Genomic DNA, 24,965 nt, shown 5'->3' on the forward strand with positions numbered 1-24,965 from the left:
CTGCATGGAGACTTGTGAGCTCTCATGCAGAGGTTACAGTTGCTGCTATGGGCTCCCTGCAACGATGGGCAGATGGAGAGGTGTGGAGGATCAAAGGCTGGCCTGGTTCAGGTAGGAGCAGTAGAAGAGATCCTGGTACAGGAGACATACAAATAGCTGTCAAAGAGGAAAGAAACCAAATGAAAATTGTAGCTGGGGAGGGGGGGGCGAGGAAAGGCTGTACAGAAGGCCTTTTTGAAGTAAGATATGTAACAGCCTGCATCTGAGGACTGAGCAATGAGAAAGAATCAAATGTCAGGGGGTGGTTTCACTTCAAAGACAGGAAGCAGGATGAGAGGTACCAAAAATCGAGCAGTTGACAAAGGGAAGTAGTTTTAGGATAGGAGATGCTAAGTTTGGGCATTTTCAGCTTACGGTGCCATCAGGAAGAACAGTGAGAGTCTCTTGTAGGCGGCTGGACACACAGCATGATGGCACCCAGTATTTACTGAGTTTAGCTGAATTGCCTGTAGGCAAGTCAGGATTTAAAATTGGAGACGAAGATTTAGATGGAGCTGTAGCACGAATGAAAGGTCTTGAGAAGCTGGGGAGAGGGGAGAGTGCCAAAAATAGAGACTTGAAGGTATGCACAGGTGAGGGATGGGAGGATGAAGGGAGATGCAAAGGTGATGCAGAATCAGACAGAGAGAAAGGCCAAGAACACAGAAGACAAGCGAATTATTCTTAACAGGATATAGTGGTCGAGCGACTGTGAAGTGGTGAAGGTGAGGTGGGGTGTGTCCTGGGCTGGGGCAGGTCTGTCCCCTCTTTCGGGGCCTGGGAACCGGGTGGAGGGTGGGCGGCTGGCGGTGATGACATCCGAATTAAAGCACGTGTTAGACTGCTGACGCGGGTGATGCGAACTGGAGTCTGAGCCGGGCCGCTGAAAAAAAAAAAAAAAAGGGATATATACTGGTCAAAAGTGTCTAAGATCAAAGAAGGGCTGAGAAGAGTAACCCATGAGCCAACTCGCTGAATTTGAATTTGGGAGAGACGTGGGGGGAAAGCGGGGGGAGACAGAAAGAAAGGAGGACGAGAGAAGAGGACCTAGACGAGAAGCAGGAAGAGAAAGGACATCGTGGGGGACTTTGAGAGGCGAGGGCTCATCTGCAGGTGGAGGTGCAAATTTAAGGGGTTGAAGACGGAACAGAGTGGGTGGACACAGGCTTGGAGATTTGAGCGGGAAAATGACAGAGGCTGGATAGCAGGTAGGTAGACAGGGATTAAGTCTAAGCAAAGGATAGTTTGTTGGGATCTGTGAGGAAAGGAGGAAGGACCACAGGCCTTCAGCAAGTGGCTGAGGGTATTGACCACTGAACGGAACCTTCCAAGCTCCGAGCAAGGGATTCATTCCCTACAGGGCCCTGTGTCTCTGGCCTCTTCCTGGTGCATTTGGCCTGAAGCAATAATAAATGATGTTCAAACAGCTCGTGACTAAATGTTGCTTTTAAGGTAAACTGACATAAACAAATATTGATTTATGACCAGAAAACGAAAACCTTAGCATCATGAATTTATCCTTCCTTCATCTTTGTGGCCACATTCATGGCTGACAATTCCCAGGACTTGCTAACTGACCGTTTTTTTTCTGGGCCATTCATCTTAAACGACTCCAATCACTCTCCTCGTCCTTCACAGCTTTCGTGAATCGAGCTTCTTGACATCTCCTGGTTATCTGGACCCACAGATCCCCTCTTTCCAGAAATGGGGCATCTTGTTTTCATTATCAGCTGGTTTACGGAGGCACTGACTTCCCAGCAGAACACATCCATGCTCACTCACTTTGCGTTTATTTGAAATCCACAAACTTTCCTGCTCAATACCAAGAACATTTGAGAGTCTTTTGTAGTCTGAAACCTTGGAATCATAGCCATGTTACAAGAAAGAACATACAGTTTCCCCTTTAGTTATGTGAGGTCTTTTAGGGTTACTCTCCCCTGTCCTATGTTCCATAACCCTAAAAATCCTTCATTTTCAGAGACTCTGGCATATCCTAAGTATTCTGAGGATGAATTTAATGTGTATTTTGAACATGAGTTCCTTTTACTCAGTTGTAGTCCCTTAAGGGTTCCTGAGACCAAGTCCTTATTTCTATCTACACAGTTTTGAAAGAAAGCGACACATTCCTTTCATAGCTGAGTGAAAAGGACAAACAACAGCAATGAAGAAGTACTTGGCTCACCTGCCAAACCACAGCATTTTTTCCCTTCAACTAATGCAAGTACTTTGAGATGGGTGATTCATCCAGGCCCTCGGGGTACCAGGTAATCACACAGTATGTGCGCTCCAGCCGGAGGATGCTGCATGATTTCCAATCCCATCCTTCAAATCCCTTACCCTCACCCCCAAGCCTGGTGAGGATCTCCACAAAGTGTCTAGGAATGATCTGTCCATGCCTTACACTGTGATGCTGACAGCAGTATCTCACTCCTGCTGGATGAGAGGAGGGGGACCCTCCATCCTCTCACCGGCTGGCACAGACCTTGTCTCTCTCCTCAGCCCACGCGCCTGTCAACACATCTGATGACAATTCTCAGGCCACAGGTGAATTGTGTTCCTTCCTCCTGGATGACAGCTTCTGTCAGCTCCCTGGTGGCAGGGTCTCTACTGTCTTCTCTGTTCCTCGGGGTTGAAAGATGGGGATGAGACGTCCCTGCCTGGGTGGGATTCCGACCTCACAGGCAAACCATTTTTTGCCTGTTGAACCATATTTGAGGTGCTGTGTGGCTCTCCATTAGAAAAAGGAAAAGTGTTGCTTCCGAAATTATTTATCTGCAAAACTTTCTCTCATCTCTATATATGGAGTAGAGAATACTTTAAATTTACACATACGAAATAGAGAAATGGGGCTTCCCTGGTGGCGCAGGGGTTGAGAGTCCGCCTGCCGATGCAGGGGACACGGGTTCGTGCCCCGGTCCGGGAAGATCCCACATGCCGCGGGGAGCGGCTGGGCCCGTGAGCCGTGGCCACTGAGTCTGCGCGTCCGGAGCCTGTGCTCCGCAACGGGAGAGGCCACAACAGTGAGAGGCCCGCGTACCGCAAACAAACAAACAAACAAAAATAGAGAGAAATGAAGCAATTTTCCATGGGAAAAAAAGACACTTTTCATTTGAAACATTCAGATAATTAAAGCCAAAATATGTATGTGGGGAGGAAAGGGCGCACTTGAATTACAAGGATAATTGCCCCGACTCACTACTTTACTTTGTATGTGCAGACACAAAAGTGTACAGTATTTAAAGTATCCGTTATCCTCAGAAATGAAACCCAAGCCTTTGTGAACTCATTTTATGTTAAGAAGCAGTGTCCAGAAACACTGGAACTGTGCCAGCACCATTGTTTGCAGTGCATTTTAGTGTCACTGAAGTCAGAGAGAAATTTGTTTCAAGGATAAGGTACCGTGTTTTTACGATAGGCCTTTCACCCGCGAGCGTGGGAAGGTGGAGGTTTCCCGCTCTTCAATGACAAGCCCTCTCGCTCTGTCTTGAGGGAAGAAAGAAGTACATTAAGTGACAAAGCTGTACCTGAAAAACTTAACTTTCAAAGGCTGCAGCATTTCAGTTTGTAGAATATTAGCCTTTATCTTTGACTCTGTATAAGAGCTAGGCGACTTGGTAATCACAGTCACACTGATAAGGATTATATCTACAATGGAATCTTAAGAGTGTCTCAGCGAAGATTGTTGTAACCTCGAACTTGCTTAAAGAATCCTGGAAAAAAATGCTCTAGGTGGGGGAAAAAGGGGGTTACTGTTTAGTTTGGAAAGGGGAGGCAAACTTTGGGGGGAAGGGGAACCAATTCTTTAAACATTTCTTTGTTCAAAAGATGATTTTGTTAAGAAAAGCAAGGAATAACAGAACAAGTCTTTTTGCAAATAAGAATCCATCCAACAGAACAGGGTAAACTATTCATAAAATAGATAAAGATAGTTTTATGTTGGAATTCTTACTACAGTGCACGGCGGAGGGGAGAGTGGAAGGATGAAAATAATCTTCTTTTTTCCTGTATGAGAAATCGTTTATTCTTAAATCACTTTTTTGGGGGGAGCGGGGTCAGGTTCTGAGCTAAGTTTATTATGTAGCTTGTTTCCTTTTTTAAAAATTATTTTTTATTGGAGTATAGTTGATTTACAGAAAATAATCTTCTATTAGAGGACAACTTACTCCCTACAAGGATAGGATTTCACCCACCAATGCTTTTTCTTTTACTTTCTTTTTAAACTTTTAGATATTTATTTCCAGCAGTTAAAAATTAATAACCATTTCTCACTACTGAGTAGGGCCTCCTGGAACCAGAAGAAAAACCAGCATTCTCTAGGACCATGCTGAATGTGGGCTGCAGAGCCAAGACTTTGACTTGGCCAGGCAGACCCAAAGACAGAGGTGTTAGAAGCCAAGCAAGTGCCTGTTCTGATTGCAGGGGTTAAATGTGTGGTTTTGGATCCAGCTAACTGGCTTTTAATCCATGTGCTCTCATCACTAACTCTAAGTGGGGCAGTTTACTTGGCCTCCTATATATCTCATTTCTCTGCCTATTAAATGAGAAAACTAGAACCCTCCCCAGAGGTTGTTATGCGAATTAAATAGGCCCATATATGCCAGTTGCTTAGAACCATGTCTCTCCCAACATAAGTACTCCACAAACGTCACTACTTATTAGTTTATACTTACCCAGGTGAAGGTTTGACTGTGTGATGGGCTGGATGCGTTGGGCTAACATCCAGTCCACGATGTGCCACGTGCCCCAGATTCCATCATGGCCCAGCTAAGTTTTTAGTTTAACTGGCATCCTGTGCTAGGAGCCATCTCTATGGGCATGCAGACATCTAAATGTTTGTATTAGGAAAATAACTATTGAAGGCAGAGACTGGAGGCAGAGACCCCACTGGGAAAATGTTACAGTGGTTTAGGTTTTCTCTGATAGAGCCTGGATTGCAGAAGACTGAAAGGGAAGGAGTGTTGAATGTAAGATGATTGTGAGAAGAAGAAATAAAACAATGACTTCAAGGTTTCCTGCCTGGGTTTCCAAGAGTATGATTGTACCAATTAGCACAAAAAGAAATGTGTAATTTCCAAATTAAGCTGACCCCTCCATACAGCTCAGTTTTTCTTTCATTTATCCCTAAGCAGCTACTCTTCACTTTTCCTGCAATGAATGTGCCAACTTTCATCACTTTTTTCTTAACATTCAGAGCCTGATTCACAACATTTCAGCATATGGCTGTGCTTTGTGTCCCTCAGCTTTGTTCGCACAATTGCCCACTTTTCATCCATGCTTTTATGGGTTCCCTGTGTGGCTCCATCATTTTTCTTTTTTTTTGAGACATGGAGGGAAAAAAGTCATTCTTGCACAAGATTAGCACTTTCACGTATACCGCTGTTTCTCATGAGCCCCTGCTTCGTAAATTTTTAAAAAGAGTGCTTCATCTTTTAATCATTTATTTACTATAGCATTAATTCTTCTCCTTCACTGGCTTACAAAAATCAGAATACAGGCAAGTGCAAATCTTTTCTAATCCAAAAAACATCTTTCAGGGCTTCCCTGGTGGCGCAGTGGTTGAGAGTCCGCCTGCCGATGCAGGGGACGCGGGTTCGTGCCCCGGTCCGGGAAGATCCCACATGCCGCGGAGCGGCTGGGCCCGTGAGCCATGGCCACTGAGCCTGCGCGTCCGGAGCCTGTGCTCCGCAACGGGAGAGGCCGCGACGGTGAGAGGCCCGCGTACCGCAAACACAAACCAAAAACATCTTTCAGCACAATCTTACTACACCCCGAGCTTCTTCCTTTTTACATCTTCCCATTTAGCAATGACCTTATTGACAAAAAAAGTCTATGTTTCCTCTTCTACTTCCTTGGTTCTCATTCACTTATGATTCCCTTTTAAAAAGTTTTTTTGTATAAATGCATATGGCATACACACCAAAAGGGGCACAAACCATCATTGTATACCCAATGAGTGAACACACTCTAGTAACAGCCTGGGTCACGAAATAGGTTACCATCTTCTCAGAAGCTCCTCTCATATTCCCTTCCCTTTTCTCCAAAAGAAATTGGCTATTTTGACTTCCAACATCCTGGATTAATTTTACGTATTTTAAATTTTTATGTAAATGAAATATTGCAGTATATGCAGCCTTCTGTATCTGAGTTCTTTCCCTCAAAACCAGGTTTATGAGATTCACCCATGTTTCTTGAATGTATGAGCAGTTCAGTCATTTTCATTGCTGGCTAGTATTCCGTCATGTGAATATACCACTAGTTTTTAATCCATTCTACTATTTATGGGCAATTAGATTGTTTCCAGTTTTAAGCTATTGCTGCTATGAGCATTCTTTTGGTGCATATATGTACACATTTCTATCAGATGTATTTAGAAAAGGAATCTCTGTGTCAAAGGTTACACATATGATCAATGCAAAGCAGTTTTCCACAATGATCTTACCAACGTACACACTCATGAGCAATGGATGAATGTTCAGTTGCTCTCATACTTGCTGACACTTAGTATTGTCAGTACTTTTTATTTAGTTTTAGCCATTCAGGTAGGTGTCAGGCAATATCTCAATGTGTGTTGTTTTCCTCTTTTAAATTCAAATATATTGAGGTACAATCTGCCTACAATAAAATGTACCCATTTTTGGCTCCATGTGTTTGAACATGTGTACACCTGTGTAGCCACCATCTAATCAAGATATAGAATATTTCCATTGCCCCAGAGTTTTTTTGCCCCCTTGAAGTGAATGCTTCTCATTTTGGATACCGGGCAACCACTGATCAGCTTTCTGTCTCTATAAAGTGGTTTTGCCTCTCCAATTATTTAATAAAATAAAACCAAATAGTATACACCCATTTGTGGCTTCTTTTGTGAACAAAAGTACATTGATTTTGAGATTAATGCAGGTTGTGTGTATCAATACTTTATTGCTTTTTTTTGCTGAATAGTATTCCAGGATAGGAATAAACTGTATTTTGTTTATTCATCTGTTGATGGGTATTTGCGTAACTTCCACTTTTTGACAATTATGAATAAGGCTTCCATCAGTATTCATGTCCAAGTGTTGTTGTAGACATAAGATTTTATTTTTCTTGGGTAAATGCCTAACTGTGGAATTTATGGTATGAGTGTATATTTAACTTTATAAAAAGTCACCAAAATATTTCCAAAAGTGATTGTATCATCTTGCATTCCCACCAGCAGTGTATGAGAGTTCCTATTCTATTTCACTGTTTTAGCTGTATCTCACAGCCCAATTTCCAAATATTTGGAGATTCTCCAGATATCTTTTTGTTATTGATTTCGAATACACTTGCCAACATTTGGTGTTGCCAGTCTTTAATTTTAGCTATTCTAGAGGATGTATACTAGTATCTTGTTTTAATTTTTATTTCTTTCAATGATGTTTTTTTCATATGCTTATTTTCCATATCTTCTTTGGTGAATCATTAGTGAAACCTGTCCCTTTAAAAAAAATCAGGTTATCTTCTTATTGTTGAGTTGTAAGAGTTGTTTACACATTCTGAATACAAGTCTTTCAACAGGCATATGTCTTGCCTATGTTTTCCCCAGTCTGTGTCATGCAGTTTTATATTCTTAACCATGCATTCGGAAGGGCAAAAGTTTTAAATTTTAGTTGTCTAATTTATCATTCTTTCTTCTTTTGTGGTTTTTGTGTCCTAAGAAATCTTTGCTTAACACAATAATTGTTCTTTCCTGTTTTATTTTGGAATGTAACAAAGTTTTAGTTCTTGTACTTTGGACTGTAATTCACTTCAAATTAATTTTTGTATATGATGTGAAATATGAGTCAGGATTTATTTCCCCCCCTTCCCAGCCATATGAATAGCCAGGTTTTTCAGCAGCATTTGTTGAAGACTATCCTTTCCTCATGGAATTCCTTTGGTATCACTGAAAATCAGTTGACAATATATATGTGTGTATAATATTTCTAGACTCTCTATTGTATTCTATTGATCTATTTGTTTATCCTTATGCCAGAACTGGTGTATGGTCTTGATAACTGTTGCTTTAAAGTAATTTTTGAAAATCCAATATTGTAAATCCTCTACCTTTGTTCTTGTTTTTCAAAATTGTTTTTGAAACAATATGTGATAGATCAATATTCAAGGACCTATTCTAGGTACTTTGTATTTCCACATAAATTTTAGATTAAGCTTGTCAAGTTGTACAAACATCTTGCTGGAATTTTAATAGGAATAATGTTAAATCTGCAAATCAATTTGGGGAGAATTGATATCTTAACAATATTGAGACTTTCAGTTCACAAATATATTTCTCCACTTGTTAGCTCTTTAAAAATTTTCTCTCTGCAAAGCATTGTAGTTTACTGTATGCAGGTCTTGTTCATATTTTTGTTAAACTGTCCTGAAGTGTTTTATTTTTTGATGCCAAAATAAATGCTATTGTTTTTTAAATTGTGTTTTTCAATTGTTTGCTGCTAGAATATAGGAATAAAATTACGTTTTGTGTACTAAATATCCTGTGACTTTTCTAAATTCTCTTATTAATTCTGGTATTTCTCTATAGGTTTCATAGGATTTTCTATGGCACATTCACATCATCTGTGAATAAAGAGGGTTTAAATTTTTTCTTTTCAATCTAATTGACTTTAATTTTTTTTCTTGCCTTATTGAAGTGGCTAGAACATCCAGTGCACTGTTGAATGAAAGTTGTAAGAGCAGACATCTTGGCTTTGTTCTCAGTCATAACGGGAAAGTATCCAGGCTTCTACCATTAAGTTTGATGGTAATTGTAAGCTTTTACTCATATCAAGTTAAGGAAATTTCCTTCTATTTCTCATTCTTTAAATTTTTTAACACAAATAGGTATTGAATTTTGTTAAATGATTTTGGTATGTCTATTGGGATGATCATATGATTTTTCTCCTTTATTCTGTTACTATGATGACTTACATTGATTGTTTTTTTAGCTGTTAAACCAATCATGTATTCCTGGAATAAGCCCACATTTGTCATAATATGCTATCTTTTTATATATTTCTGGGAATTGATGTGCTAATATTTGGTTAAGGATTTTTACATCTATGATCATGAGGAATATAGGTCTGTCGTTTTCTTTCATTGTTACATTTTTGTTTACTTTTCATATCATAGTAATGCTGCCCTCATAAAATGAGTTTGGAAGTATTTAGTACTTTTCTATTTCCTGGAAGAGGTTTGTGAGATAGATATAATATCTTCTTTACATATTTGATAGAATCTAGATCTGGAGTTTTCTTTGTGGGAAGGTTAAGTATAAAATCAATTTCTTTTACTGATATAGGGCTATTCAGGTATTTTATTTCTTCATGTGTTAACATTGATAATTTGTGTATTCCAAGGAATTTGTCCAATTTATGTAGGTTGCAGAATTTATTGGACTAAACATGTTCATATTATTGTCTTATTTGCTTTTAATATCTGTAGTATCTGTACTAATGTCTTTTCTCTACACGTCATGTTGGTCATTTGTGTCTTCTCTCTTTTTTTTTTCCTTGATCAATCCAGCTTGAGTGTATCAATTTTAGTGATCTTTTTACAGAACCAGCTTGTTGTTTTGTTAAATTTCTCTGTTGTTTCTCTATTTTCTATTTCACTGTTTTAGCTGTATCTCACAGTCCAATTTCCAAATATTTGGAGATTCTCCAGATCTCTTTTTGTTATTGATTTAAAATAATTTCAGTTTGATTAGAGAACATACTTTGCATGTTTTAAATTTATAGACTTTTTAATGGCCCAACATATGGTCTACCCTGGAAAATGTTCTACATGCACTTGCAAGAATGTGAATATTCTTTGTGTAGAGTGTTTTGTAATCGTCAGTTAGGTCAAATTGAGAGTATTGTGCATTTGCTCTAACAACTGTTGTGGGAGGAGTGTTAAAATATCAAACTATATTCATGAACTAATCTATTTCTCTTTCTGCTTCATGTATTTTGAAGCCCTGTTATTAGGTGCATATATATTTAAGATTGTTACTGCTTCCTGATGAACTGATTATTTTAAAATTATAAAATCTTTTATCATTTTATTATTCATATGAAATGTCTCATATTTAAGACTTCCATTTTGCTGTTTTCTACATCTTCTTTGTTGTTTTTCCTATTTTCTTCTCTATTTTTCGATTAATTGCACATTGTGTAGTATTCCATTTTTTCTCATCTATTGGCACATTGCCTGTACCTCTTTGTTTCATTTTTTAATTGTTGCTTTGAAGATTTCACTATTATTGTTCCTTAACTTACTACAATCTACCCTGAATTAATAGTATACTACTTCATGTATTAAAAACTTTAAAATAGTATAACTTCCATTCACCCTCTTTCTTTATTCTAGTGTTGTCTTACATTTTACCTTTTTATAAAGCCCACAGTATATTGTTATTATTTTTGCCTTCAATAGTTCAATGATCTCTTCAAGAAATTAAGAAAAGAAAAAATAGTTAAAATTACTATTTCCTGTGTGCTTCATTTTTTGTATGTGGATCCGAGTTGCCATCTGATGGCATTTCCCTTTAGCCAGAAGAACTTCTTTTAGTATTTTTAATAGTGGACTTGTGCTAGAGACAAAACCTCTCAGCATTTTTTCCCAGAGAGTGCATATTGTTTATTTTTCATTGTGGTAAAATACACATAACAAAATTTACCATCTTAACTATTTTAAGTGTACAATTCAATAGTGTTAAGTACATTCACATTGTTGCGCAGTCAATCTCCAGAACACTTTTCATCTTGCAAAACTGAAACTCTGTACCCATTAAAGAACAACTCACCATTCCTCCCTCTCTCCAGCCCCTGGCAAACACCATTCTACTTTTTGTTTCTATGAACTTGATTACTCTAGGTACTCCATATAAGAGGAATCATACAGTATGTGTGTGTGTGTGTGTGTGTGTGTGTGTGTGTGTGACTGGCTTATTTCATCTTGCATAATGTCCTCCAGATTCATCTAAATTGTAACATGCATCAGAATTTCTGTCCTTTTTAAGGCCAAATAATATTCCATTGTATGTGTATACCATGTTTTGCTTATCCATCAATGGACAATTGGGTTGCTTTTGGCTACTAAAAATAATGCTGCTATGAACATGGTATACAAATCTCTTGGAGACCCTGTTTTCAATTCTTTTGGCTATATACCAAGAAGTGGAACTTCTAGATCATATGGTAATTCTATTTTTCATTTTTGAGGAACTGCCATACTGTTTTCCTTAGCAGCAACATCATTTCACATACCCACCAACAGTGCAGGAGGGTTTCAATTTTTCCACATCCTTGCCAACACTTGATACTTTGAATTTATTTATTTATTTATTTATAGCAGCCATCCTAATGGGTGTGAGCTGATATCTCATTGTGATTTTGATTTGTATTCCTCTAATAATTAGTTCAGCATCTTTTCATGTGTTTGTTGGCCATGTGTGTATCTTCTTCAAGAAGTGTCTTTTCAAGTCCTTTGCTCATTTTTAAATTGGGTTGCTTGTTTTTTTTGCTGTTGTTGTTGAGTTGTAGGAGTTCTTTCTATATTCTGGATATATAGGAGATATATATTTATATCTATATGTCTATATAGATATACCTCCCTTATCAGATACATGATTTGCAGATATTTCCTCCCATTCTGTAGGTTGCTTTTTTACTCTGTTGATTGTGTCCTTTGATGTACAGAAGTTTTCATTTTTATGTAGTCCAATTTATCTATTTTTACTTTGGTTGACGGTACTTATTTAATAATTTATTGTCAAGTCTGTGTCATGAAGCTTTCCCTTGTTTTCTTCTAAGAGTTTGTAGCTTTAGCTCTTACATCTAGGTCTTTGATCCATCATGAATAATTTTTGTGTCTAACTTTATTCTTTTGCATGTGAATATCCAGTTTTCCCAGTAACATTTATTGAAAAGACTAACTTTTCCCCATTGAATGGTCCTGGCAACTTTGTTTAAAATTATTTAGCTATATATGTGAGGATTTATTTCTGGGCTGTCTGTTTTATTGGTCTATATGTCTGTCTTGTGCCAGTATCACACTCTTTTGATTTCTGTAGTTTTATCACTTACTTTTGATAGATACTTTCTTTGCCTATATCATTTTAAAATAAGTTTTTGTTTGTTGGTTTGGGCACTGTAAAGATGTTGTGATATTGTTTTCTGGCCTGCATTGTTGCTGATGAGAAGTCAGTCCCCTTCTTTATTGTTCCCTCGTATGTAACGTTCACTTATTCATTAAGATTGCTAAAATGTTTGCTTAGAAATGTAGATACTACAAGTACATATTTGCTTAGAGTTGATTGCAACGTGGATTAAAGTCTCTGTATTTTAGCTTTTTACTCATTCAAAGTGGTCTTTTTTTTTTTATCAATTTGGCTGAAGAAGTGGAAGTTTACTGGTTGTATATTAAATGGTCATTTAGATAGATATTATTTTTTAAATATATTGAAATATCAGAGTTTGTTTCAAATGAATTATAAATCTGTATCTAGGTATTTATATGTATATGTCCCTGGTATAAAAATAATACCTACCCCAGAACTATTTGTAGAAGTCTATTGTCTAGTAGCTGTTTCAAGAGCTGAGCTGAGTATTAGTCTCCGGGTCAGATAACAGGTGGAATGTTTAAGTTGACAGGACATGATAACCCAGGAGGGACATCACCAAGCCCTTGTGTTCTGCCTTCACACTGACTTCTGAGGACGACTGAGAGTGTGGGTGTCTCTTCACTTTAGCGATCCTCCCTTCATCCCCTCCGCCTCCACAGGGTGTAGTCAGGGGCTAGAGTACATTTCACAATGATCAGGTTTAACATCTTGTGTGAAACACCAAATCACGCTGGGACATCTCAGCAGCAAGTCTGCTGGCGTGAAGAGCTGGCTCTCCTGCATTCCTCCTTTCCAAACCACGCCTCTTCTGCAAAGAGTGCTCAGACAGCACGCATATATATCCACAGGAACAAGCACCAGTTAACAGGCATAGGCTAAGTTTAGACCTAGAATGACTCAAGTACACCTGAAAATGGAAATCCTTACTCATGTCATGCTCTCTTCAAATTTCTTCTCTCCCAGCCTTCTCTGTTTTCATGAATGGTACCCCAGGAACTCAGTTTTTCATGCCAAAAACCTGCATTTCATTCTCAATTCCTCCCTTCTCCACCTCCAATGCCTCAGCAACTCCTACTGTGCCCTTTCCTTCAGGAGCCAAAGTGCTTCATATCAGTTTACTTCTCTCCATCCCACTGGCCAAGTGACCATCTCCTGCCTAGACCTAGCAATTGCCTCTCACTGGTCTCCATCATGTACCCCTGCCTCCTTCTGACCTGTTTTTTCCAGCAGCCATTTTATCTTTGCATTTTGAATAGAATACACACCCATTTGCATGACTTTCATGGCGCTACATGATCTAATCTGTGTCTACCTCTCCAACATCCTATTCTCCTACCTCACACGCTGTACTTCAGCCATGCAAACCTCCCTTCATGTCTTTGAACAAGGTAAGCCTCCCCGGACAGCCCTGGTGGCACAGTGGTTAAGAATCCGCCTGCAGGGGGCTTCCCTGGTGGTTCAGTAGTTAAGAATCTGCCTGCCAATGCGGGGGACACAGGTTCGAGCCCTGGTCCGGGAGGATCCCACATGCCACGGAGCAACTAGGTCCGTGCGCCACAACTACTGAGCCTGCACTCTGTAGCCCACGAGCCACAGCTACTGAGCCCGCGCGCCTAGAGCCCATGCTCTACAACAAGAGACGCCACCACAATGAGAAGCCCGCGCACTGCCACAAAGAGTAGCCCCTGCTCACCTCAACTAGAGAAAGCCCATGTGCAGCAACGAAGACCCAATGCAGCCAAAAATAAATAAATTAATTAATTAGATTTATTAAAAAAAAAAAAAAAAAAGGTAAACCTCCTCCATAGTAGCCCAGCCCTTTGTTCATGTTGTTTCCTTTGCTTGGAACATTCTTTTGCTTGGGACATCCTCCCTTCCCTGTCATGTTTTACTCACATTCTTTTCATTCCTTAGGTCCTCTCCTTCCATGAACAATGAACACCTTGTCTAAACTGCTCCTTCTCTGTTGTTATCCATCACGGATCCTATTTGTTTCCTTCAGAACAATCAAATATATATGTGCTTGGTTCCCTGATTGTATGTATACGTCACTGTGCTGCAAGCTTTGGGGAGGCAGTGACTCTTGTTCACCATCACAAGCCTAGAAACTAGTGTTGGCACTTAGTTGATACTGAATAATTGAATTAATGAACTAAGGTGGCCGAATCCAAAAGCTTTTCCCATTAAAAAAGACATTCTGCTCTGATGTAAAATCAAGTCTTTACATTAAAAGAAGAATCTGCTTGCAGTACTTAGGGAGCAATTTTGTTCTAGCTTCAGAAAAATCTTAAGGACTGCTCTCTGTAAAACACATTGCTGCTACACTAGGAAAATAAGAAAGACACATTTCTTGCCTTGAGGATATGAATGGCCCAATCGCACATTGTTATTGATCAGAGCAGTCATCAACAGCAGTTAGGCTCCAGAGGGAGTGGAGACCACCCTGGCCCACGTGTGGTGTAGCAGCTACATGGTAAGGTGAAGAGGCGGTCCCACTGGAAGGCTTCACCTGTCCGAATATACCTGTTACTCATCAGCACTAGAGATTCTGTCCATTGGCTTGAAGTGAGCAAGGTCAGAATTGCCACTGCGGTTAAAGAGCAAAAGGCATGTATAAATAAAAATGTAACAATGCACATTTGATAAGAAGGCGCTGGGGTGTGTGTGTGTGTGTGTGTGTGTGTGTGTGTGTGTGTGTGCAAACAGCACCCTTAACTAATTTACTTTTGATCTGGAGAAGGTTAGAGCTAGATGGAGTTTAGGGATTGCCAAAACCAATCTGTGGGCAGATTAGTGGTCAAAGGCCCAGTCTTTTAGGGAACTAGCCCCAATGGGTGAAAGGAGGGGCCTGGGAAAATGAGTAACAGCGGACACCAGGGCAGGGGAACAGGCCGTGGTGGGGAAGGGCTGTGCCTAGTGGTGTGTGGTGTCACTGGGGGACCTGGTCAGGCAGGGCAGGAGCTTTAAGCTTGCCTTTCCTTCCCCTCACCATCCTCCGTCCCACCCCATTCTTCCAGACTTGTTCAACAAAGAAGAGATGTAGTCACTCTAGAAAAATTTTCGGAGGCAATAAGTGGCTCGAGTGGTATACTTAATTAAAGAGAGGGCACCCGGATGGGCTTTCTAGTCCTTGGAATGTGGGGAACTTTGTTATAAAGTGCAAAGAAAAATTCACATAAACAGACTCCCTGGGAAATGAGGTCATGTATTCAAAGTACAACAATACAAAGTCAGCTCTATGGGTACTTCCTCCCTCTCCCGCCTCCACAGTCTTGCCTTCCCTTTGCTTTTTCTCACTCCCCACTCTTTCAAAATCTCTTGCAAGCAACTGGATGGGGAAACACATAGATGGAAGGAGAGGCAGTGATGACAAAAAGTGGGAGAAGGAGGGGTAAAAGAGGGAACATGAGACGGGATTGCAGTCGGGCGAGTCCCATGACATCCTCCAAAATGGCAAAATCAGGCCATAGCTATGACTTTTCTCAAAGGATGTATTCCTTAGAAAATCTGGAGAAAATGCAGCCTGGTAGAAAGCTCTGGGCTAGGCATGGGATCCACCCGTGTTGCACCAGCCTAGCTTGATGCGCTGTGTGACCCTGTGCAAACCTGTAGCCTCAGATCCTTGCAGATAGGAGAGTTTGGATGAGAGAACTGTGTGCTCCTCTCAGCTCTAGTTTCTAACATTTCATTACGTGGAATGGAGGGAGAACCTGGCAAGGAGGGGAGACCTCAGCATGCAGAGCTCCTTCAGGACTGAGGCTTTTTCCTCCAGGACTCCATGAAGGGGCTATGAAGGGGTCCAGACAGCCAGAGCTCAAAGCTCTTGTCTGACCAAGACTCGAGGGTGACTAAACACCACAGCCTTACGTCATCAACTCAGCGGAGCAAGAAGGACCTGTGAGGCCAAAGGTCTGAGAAGGGATTGTGCGATTGCAACGTGAGGATGGGACTTGGTCTGGATGGTTGTGGAGCCTGTAGCAAGACTTTTATAAGCTTCTGCTTGCCTTTTTGGCAGGAGTTTTGAGTCAGGACTTTCAGAGGCACGAGAATGACGTGATGCATGGATGTTTCCCTGTCCATGGCTGACCCAATTCTCCCCAGGGCTCCGGGCCTCGGACTGCTGCAAGGTGGATGGACCCAGCCAAGTTGTGGTCCCCTCAGACCCCTTTGCCCTCTCCCGGTGTCTGTTGGAGACATCATCTGGTGCTTGCAGACATCAGTGCGGGCGGGCAGTGGTGCCATGAGGTGGAATGGCCATGAGATGGGCCTAAATGCCACTTCTGTCCACTCTCTGGCATAGGGGCAGCAGTCTCTTCAGCCTCCAGGTCCACTTATGGAGGAATCCCCCGGGATGGAGAGCGAGCTAGGCAGTGTGCTAGATAGTCTCCCTTTGCTCTTCTAGATGCCGTCGCTGCTCTGGTCACCCTGCTCTGTGCTCAGGAGCTGACCCGTATGGGCTGCACCAGTGGGCTCCCTTGCTCACTGATACCCACGGGGCTTGGTCAACGGAAGATATTGGCAAGAGTAGGGAGAGAGGGAAGTGAGATCTGAACGTGGGCTCAGAATCTTCCATCCATCCCTCCAGATCTACTTTCCCCCATCTCTAAGGAGATTTCTGAAGAGAATGGATCTTTAAAATGCTACATGGTAACCAGTCACACATATTCTAAATGACATACTATGTGTATGTGGTCCCTACAACAATCCACTCATGGAATTCAGGAAGGCTGCTGTGAATGCACTGTGATAGGCACCTCTGAAGAATTCCATCGGACCCTAGCTTTGCTGCTCCTTTTTCTCATTGTGACTGTCCCTCTGGCAATAGAAGTGGAGCTTTGGGTTTTCCTGTGGATCCCCTTCTAGCAGTCACTGGCCATTTCAGTTCATTCCCTCATGTCCCATACCAAACAGTCCAATTTTTGATCCTTCACTACATTGTGACCTCCCATTGTCAAGGTGCTTCCAATTTTGGCTTAAGTTGGAGCTACAGTCAAAGGCATGTGGTACAGAGTTTGAGCCTGAAGCCATAACATCGACTCTATTCATCTCCGATGCCACTCCTGCACCAACCCTCCCACTGGCCACATTGGCCAGGTCTCTACAGTTTCTACTGGCCAAGTATAGATAAGGATTGAATAGGAAGCATCCCTCTAAGGCCATGAGATTGTTGCCCCTACCAAAATACCACTTCAAAATCTACTTAAGTTTAGTTTTTCAAACTTTTCCCCAGGGATTGCCTCCAGAGCCCGTCTTCAGGGACCTTAGAAACTAGCTTCTTACTTTATGGTTACACACACCCCTCACTGGTCTGCCTCTCCTTCACCTCCGGGGACTCCAGGATCCTCAGCCCCATCCAGCTCCCTCCTCCCTTCCTTCCTGCTCTCTTTTTTCCCTCCTCTCTCTCTCTCTCTCTCTCTCTCTCTCTGTCTTTCTCTTCCTTCCTTCTTCCTTCCCCTCTCTCCCCCCCCTCCTTGGCAGCCGTCTGGACAAAAGACACAAGGGCCCAGAGAAATGAGTTGTGCAGCTGTTGCCATGGCACTGAGGTCCCTGTGGAGGACAGGATGCAGGGGCTGGCCCAGACCCGAAGGAGGAGAGAGCAGTTTACAAGGAGCAGCACTCCTGGAAGCCGACCGATGCATCTATTCTCAAATTTTCCAAAATGTACGTGAGAGAGGCTATCTGAGAGCAAGAAACCAAATCCTTGGAGAATAAAGAGGGAGCTGCTGGATGACCAGTCTCCTCTGCTCCTAAGACAATGTGCTAAAAGCAACTTCCGGCCAAGAGGAGAAAAGAGAATCCTGTACAAAACACAAGCCAGCAAACCAACGCAATGCGGTTTCATCACTTATGCAAGGGGCCTTGTCTTCAGAGCAGACATTCTGTGGACCTGAGCGCAAATTCGCCCTTCCACCCGTTGAGTCAGGCTGTTCGTTTCTGGCTGGTCCTCCGTGGAGGCGGAGCAAGCTAAGTCAACAACCAACAGCACAGTTTGCACTTCTAAGCAAACACACTGGAAAAGAATAACAATTAAAAGCTTGATTATTTCAGGTAGACTGCCTATTTCCTCTTCATTTGTTTGGTCTGGTGGGTTTTGACTTTGCTCTTTCATCTGCTGCGTATTTCTCTGTCTTCTCATTCTGCTTAACTTACTGTGTTTGGGAGGGAGATGCAAGAGGGAGGGCATATGGGGACATATGTATACCTATAGCTGATTCACTTTGTAATACAGCAGAAACTAACACGACAATGTAAAGCAATTATACTCCAATAAAGATGTCTTTTACAAAAAAGCTTAATGATTGGTTGTAAATCACAGACATTAGAAGCTGCCACAGGAGGTGTTGGGGGCACAGGAAAAAGTGTTGAAGCCTGAAGTCCAGCTATTTGGTCGCTTTTGACCATGATCAAAGGGCTGCCCCTGAATCTCAGAAATGTCCAGTCTGAAATCAGTTCACAGGTGAAGTTGCATTTTTTTCTCTTTTTCTGGGAGATGTTCTCTAAGGGGGAATAACTTATCTCCTGGTGGCCCACGTCAAGAGGATCAATGTCAGGAAAAAACAGTGTTTGTTTCCTTTGTATTTTAAGACTTCCTATTTTTGGCATCCTTCCTTGAGGATGGCTTTATCTCGGTGTGGAGACCGGGAAGTCAATTGTGTTGGCAGGAGCGTACTCTGGGCTATTCCACATCTCGGTTTGCAGACATCCCGCTTAGCCTCTGGCACTCGTGGACTGTTTGCCCAGGCCAACACGGGCTTTTCCAGAAGTTCACATCTAAGAATCCCGGAGGGTTCTCAATGTTTCTACCTTGTTTGTAAAATATTATTTTTCTTCGGAGGAGGAGAAAGTTAAAATTCATCTCATTCCACATCCTTTTAATCCAGTCTCTGCTTCTGCAGCTCTGTTAGCCAGAGTGGGCGAGCTCTGACCTTTGTGTCCCTACAAGCAAACAAGATTATGTCAGTTTCATTACTAACAGTAGAACAAACAACAATGTGAATGTCCAGGGAATTTTTGAGGCATATTGTAGCAGTGGGTGGATAGCGTGATGGGTATAAATAACGTTACTGCTTCATTTTATTCTCCAAATTCAGCGGTTAACAAAGATTTTAAAGAAATGTTACTCATTAAAATTTCTTAGAAAAATTACTTCATCTCTCTGTGGCTCATCTAAGAAAAAAAAAATGTGCGAATTCCCCCTCAGATTTAGAAGTGAGTTATTTAAAAGTTTTTCCTCTTTAGAATGTTTTGTTTTTCTCATATCTCTAAATTTTTTAAGCTCTAATAATAAAGAGCAAAGGATAATAGAACAAATACTACACATATATTTTCATCAACCAGAATCGTCAACTTAATATTCTATTTTCTTCTAGCCTTTTTTCTTCTTCTTTTTTATTTTTTAAAATTAAAACATCCCAGATGTAGCAAAATTTCACTTTAATCATCGTCCTGGGTCCCACTAACTTTGTCACACTCACCACCCTAACTATGCAATTGTATCATAAGTTTGATGAGCTTGGTGTGTCTAATTCAAGCTCATTTTCATATTTTACATAAAATATATACCCAGAAAATAGAGTACATTTTTATGTGTATTTATGAAGCAGAAGTTGTGTGTATATAAAGAGTACATATCAGAAGACACAACTCGACATATTCCTATTCCTATGCTCCCACCACCCAGAAAAAAACCCAGAATATTGTCAGCCCCTCCAGAAACCATTTTTGTGTCATCTTCTACTTCCCACCACCCTCATGTTGTAACATCACGTGGTAATTTTGCTTGTTTCTGAATTCCGTAAAAATGGAGTCTTTTGTGTCTGGTTTCTTTTAGTCAACATTTATGTGGAATTCATACAGACTTTTGCATATAGCTCTAGTTCATTCATTTTCATTGCTGGATAGTATTCAGTCACATTAATATACTACAATTTATTTCTCAGCTCTATCATAGATGGACATGTGTCTTTTTTTCCTGAATTCAGGTCCTTATGAATAGTGCTGCTATGAACATTTTTGTGCACATTTTTTGATGTTCACATATACATTTCTACTGGGTACATAACTAGGAGTGGAATTGCTGGGTCATATGACATGATTATAATAAGCTTTAGTCAGTATTTCTGAACTATTTTATGAAGGGCTGATGCCAGTTTACATTTCCATCAATTTGTGTTGTTTTAAAAATTTATTGAAATACCACCAGACTGTGGTTATAGTAAGAAACAGTGCCATATATACTTCTGCATCTAGGTTTTTTTAACCAAATTTTTTAATGACCCATTCACATTGACGTACAGAGCTATAGCTCTAAACTACTATACTATTCCATTGAATCTATGCATCACATTTTATTAATTAATGCACCTATTGATATATATTAGGTTTTTCCCATTATAAGAACGCTGCACTTAGCCTCCTCCTATAAATCTTGAATAAAAGGAATAAATAAAAGGACAAGAATTTCTTTCTTTTTTTAAAAAAATTTATTTATTTATTTTATTTATTTTTGGCTGCACTGGGTCTTCGTTGCTGCGTGCGAGCTTTCTCTAGTTGAGGTGAACTGGGGCTACTCTTCATTGTGGTGCACGGGCTTCTCATTGCTGTGGCTTCTCTTGTCACGGAGCACGTGCTCTAGGCGCATGGGCTTCAGTAGTTGTGGCGTGCGTGCTTAGCTGCTCCACAGCATGTGGGATCTTCCTGGACCAGGGCTCGAACCTGTGTCGCCTTCATTGGCAGGCAGACCCTCAACCACTGCAACACCAGGGAAGTCCCTAAGATTTTATTTAGCTCAGTGTTTCCCAGATTTGTCTGATAATAAGGCTTCCCTCTGGTACTAGTGAAATATCTAGGTTTCCCAGCCCTTTCCCTGGTGATTCTGAGTCAATGGTTCTGGGGTGTACTCTAGGAATCTGTGTGCTTAACCATCATTGCAGAGTTTTTACAGTTGAGGAGGGCCGGGAAGAGCTGCCCTGTATTACAGACTCAAAAGTGGAATTGATTATAGGCTGGGCACATTTTCAATTTAACTAGATGTTACTACCATGTTCTCTGAAGGGGCTTTTCCATTGAATCGCTACACCAACGTTGTATAATAGACACATTTTCCCCACACCTTTAATATTTGCTATTTTCAGGCTTAATTTTTTTTTTTACACCAATCTGATGGGTGGAAAGTGGTATTTTGTTTTCAGTTATAGTTCTCTGATTACCACTGACAATGATACTTGCCAGCAATTGTATAGTGGTAGGTGCCATCTACTCTTTTAAGCAGTTAATTTATATTAACTCATTTTATTCTCCCAACGCTAAGAAGTAGGGAGCTATTTTCCTAAGTTAGGGAAACTAAATGCAGAGGTTAAATTACCTGCCGAAGGTCACAGACCATGACATTCCCTCTACTGTAAATTTCCTATTAATATCCTCTACCCATTTTTTCTATTGTATTGCTGCTGATCTTTTTCTTATTGATATCCAGGATTTTTAGAAACACAGTATAGATGCCATTGTTTTTGGTCTATTATACATGCTGCAAATAGCTTTTCCAGTCTGCCACTTATTTGAAGAGTTTGTTCATGGTGGCATCTTTACATTTTCCATAGCACTTTCACTTACGCTATGTCAACCATTCATTCAGTCATCACATATTTATTGCTCACAGTGCTTGGCACTCCTGAAGCCCCCAAGATTACGGGTACCGCTGCCATGACGCAGAGCCTGTGTTCTAGCAGGAGATAACAGAAGATACGTGGCAGCAAATAGAGTGTAGGCCTACTGGTGATAAGTATCAATACTATGGAGAAAATTAAACCAGGGGATGGGGAAAGGGACTGCTGGAGGTGTGTGGGCTGGGCGTGGGGAGAAGAAGAAAGGGGGAGGTTGTTGCTCTTTTATATTGGGTGTTTGGGGAAAGCCTCACTAATAAGATGGTACTGGGGTGACCTGAGGAAGTATGGGAGCAAGCGTGTAGGTTTCTTTGTGAAGAGTGCTCCAGACAGAGAGAAGAGCCAGTGCAAAGGCCCTGAGGTGGAAGCACATGCAAATATTGGGTTGGCCAAAAAGTTCATTTGGTTTTAAGTAAAAATAAAAGGCACATTTTTCATTTTCACCAAGAATTTTATTGAACAATGTATTCACTAACCCGAACAAACTTTTTGACCAACCCAATACTTTAGCGTTTACTCTGAGCTATGTCGAAAGCCAGTCGTGCTCATTTAATTTTCACAGGCTCTGGGAAGTTTCATAAACTGCCAGGATCACATAGTAAGTAAGTGCAAAACCCAGTGTGAGGTCAGAACTTCTGACTCCCACGTTCCTTTATCACATCACAGCTGTCTGAAGTCCGTGTACCTTCTTTCTTCATAGCAGGAAGAAACTAAGAGAAGAATGCCCATCTAAACTCATAAACACCTGCCAGGGTCACCAATGTCCTGCTTTGCTGGGAGAGTGAGGGGCTCCCCAGGATGCAGGACATACCATTGCTAAAACTGGGATAGTCCTGGGCAAACCAGGGGGGGCGGGGCTGTGGGTTCAACGAGCTGGCTGAAGAGTGATCGGCACGGACCGATTAGCTGCTTCAACCCCTGGCCTCTCCAGGGCCCTCTGTGCTGCTGCTTGCAGAGCCTGCCCAAGCTCTGGAAACTTCCCAAGCCAACCTCAGGTCCAGAACTCAGGGTCACTGTTGGGAATACTGTTTAAATGTCCCTGGAATAACAGAGGTTACCGCTGGGTGATGGGATTGCACAAAGGTTTTTTTCACCTCCTGCTTACATACATTTTTTTAAACTTTAAAATGCTTACCGTAAATATATATGTTGCTGATCAGGAAAAATAATGTGGTAAAGTATTAGTCCATTTTTAGTATCTTTACCCTGAATGTCTAGCACAGTTCCTAGGACTTATAATTCCTTGATGAAAGGTTTCAGAACAACTAAAGGACGTGTATTGAGGAAGGTCCTTTATAAAACATCAGTAACGTGTGCAGGCTCTGAAGGATTACTACTACCGATTGGCTATCGAATTAATAGTACCGAATTAATACTATTCTCAGGCTGTGTTGCATCAGAATCACCTGGAGGGCACGTCCAGACTCAGATCACTGGACCCACCCCTAGACCTTCGGATTCCGTGGGTCTGGGGTGGGCGCTCCATAATCTGTGTTTCTAACAAGTTTCCAGGTGAAGCTGTTGCTGCTACTGGTGTTGGAGGGAGAAAAACACATTTGAGAACAGCTGATCTCCATTAATTAATCGGTTCATTAATTATTCGTTAACTGGTTTTGGGTACTTGTGTGGCTATTTAAACATCAGGTATAATCTTGCTGAAAAATTCAGTTCAAATTCTAGACTAATTTATATGTGAATTCATTCCCTCTTTATTCCCCCATTCAGCACTCATTTGTCACCCTCTCTCACCAAAGACTGGAGACACCCAAAGATGAATGGGACATGGTTATTGACTGTTAGGTGTTGAGAGACTTCAAGAAAGATTAAGTTATTTTCTAGATCGTTAACTGCCTGAATAAGAAATTAAATTTAGGAAGAAAATAAGAAATTTAAAATAGAATATGTGGTTCATTGTCAATTCAAGAAAGTTGACTGGCTTTGGTTCCACAGGCTTAAATGTAGGGTATCCTTTATGAAGTCAGCTGTTCAGAGTATAAGGCACATGAAGTAAACTCCATGGACTTAGCCCAGCCAATCAAATGGAATCACGGGTGGAAAATAGCAAGAATAAATGTAAAGTCCTGTGTTTGAGCTTAATAAAGAATCAATAATTCAAGGGCAGCTTATGTGAAAAAGACCCGGGAGTTTTAGTTGGCTTTTATTCAAAATCCATGTACAGCAAATCAACTTATTTAGCTTCCTAGGGACACATATTACAACTAGTTTATGTTGGAAAGTTAACCAGGAAGTAGCATTGCTTAAAATTAGCTTTCTATGGACTCTTTGTGTATGTGTATATATGGATATCTATGTTCAGGTATCCCCCGCTGTTTGAAAGTTCACTTTATGCCACTTCTTTTTAACAGAAAACTTAACATTAGTACCTGTTTTTGCTAACTGAAAGTAATCTGAAGGGGATTTTCACCTTTACAAAAAACAGGCAAATAGCAAAAATCGTGTTTGGCATTTGTTTTGCAGGGAGCCATCAGAGAGGCGGTGCCCACCCTGAGTAGCAGTGAGAATGGTCCCCCAAGGTCGTTCCCTGGGAACTATAACCAGCATCTCAGCATCGAGCTGCCATAGCTTTGAACTGTGTCTGTGAGCCTCTGTGCTTTATCCCAATTTATAATATTTTGTGCCCCTATTAGCAAGATGTTTTCTAAGGTATTGCTTCTTCCCTTTACGCCATGATTACAGAAGTTTTCGTAAGATCACTCTAGTATAGTGGGGGAACCTATGTACACACATGTATAATTGCAGGCACAGTAAGCAATTTGTATGTTTTGCTTTGAAAAAATTTCTTAGCAAAGTTATCACAGACAAGCACTCTCAGGGAGTGCCAGAATGAGCATCACTTGAAAGAAATTAGCATCACCTGTACGCTAAACATACAGATTCCTAGGTCCTACCCTTGACTTCCTACACCAAGATCTCTGGGGATGGACCCCATAATCTGTTGTATTTTAACAAACTACCCCAGATGATGCTTTTGCTAAAGCGTGAGAACCCCTGCTCTATGTCAAAACTTTTTATCTTTTTGAGCAAAGAACTGTTCCAGGTGCCTTTTACAGTCTTCCAGGGAATTGAAATTTTTTTCATTAAGAGAATTTTATAAAGGCTGAAATAAATGGAAATCCAAAGGTGCAATGTCTGGTAAA

The 24,965-nt window shown here is 40.9% G+C and overlaps 1 non-coding gene across 1 annotated transcript; it reads left to right on the top strand.

Annotated features, from left to right (window-relative positions):
- Positions 1–845: 845 nt before the first annotated feature.
- On the top strand, positions 846–915 carry LOC136132397 (small nucleolar RNA SNORD104). The gene has a single exon (XR_010656473.1). It is a non-coding gene; the product is annotated as a small nucleolar RNA SNORD104 (small nucleolar RNA).
- Positions 916–24,965: the final 24,050 nt, after the last annotated feature.

Source organism: Phocoena phocoena, chromosome 12 (assembly GCF_963924675.1).
Source record: "Phocoena phocoena chromosome 12, mPhoPho1.1, whole genome shotgun sequence".
In the NCBI taxonomy this organism is placed as follows: domain Eukaryota; kingdom Metazoa; phylum Chordata; class Mammalia; order Artiodactyla; family Phocoenidae; genus Phocoena; species Phocoena phocoena.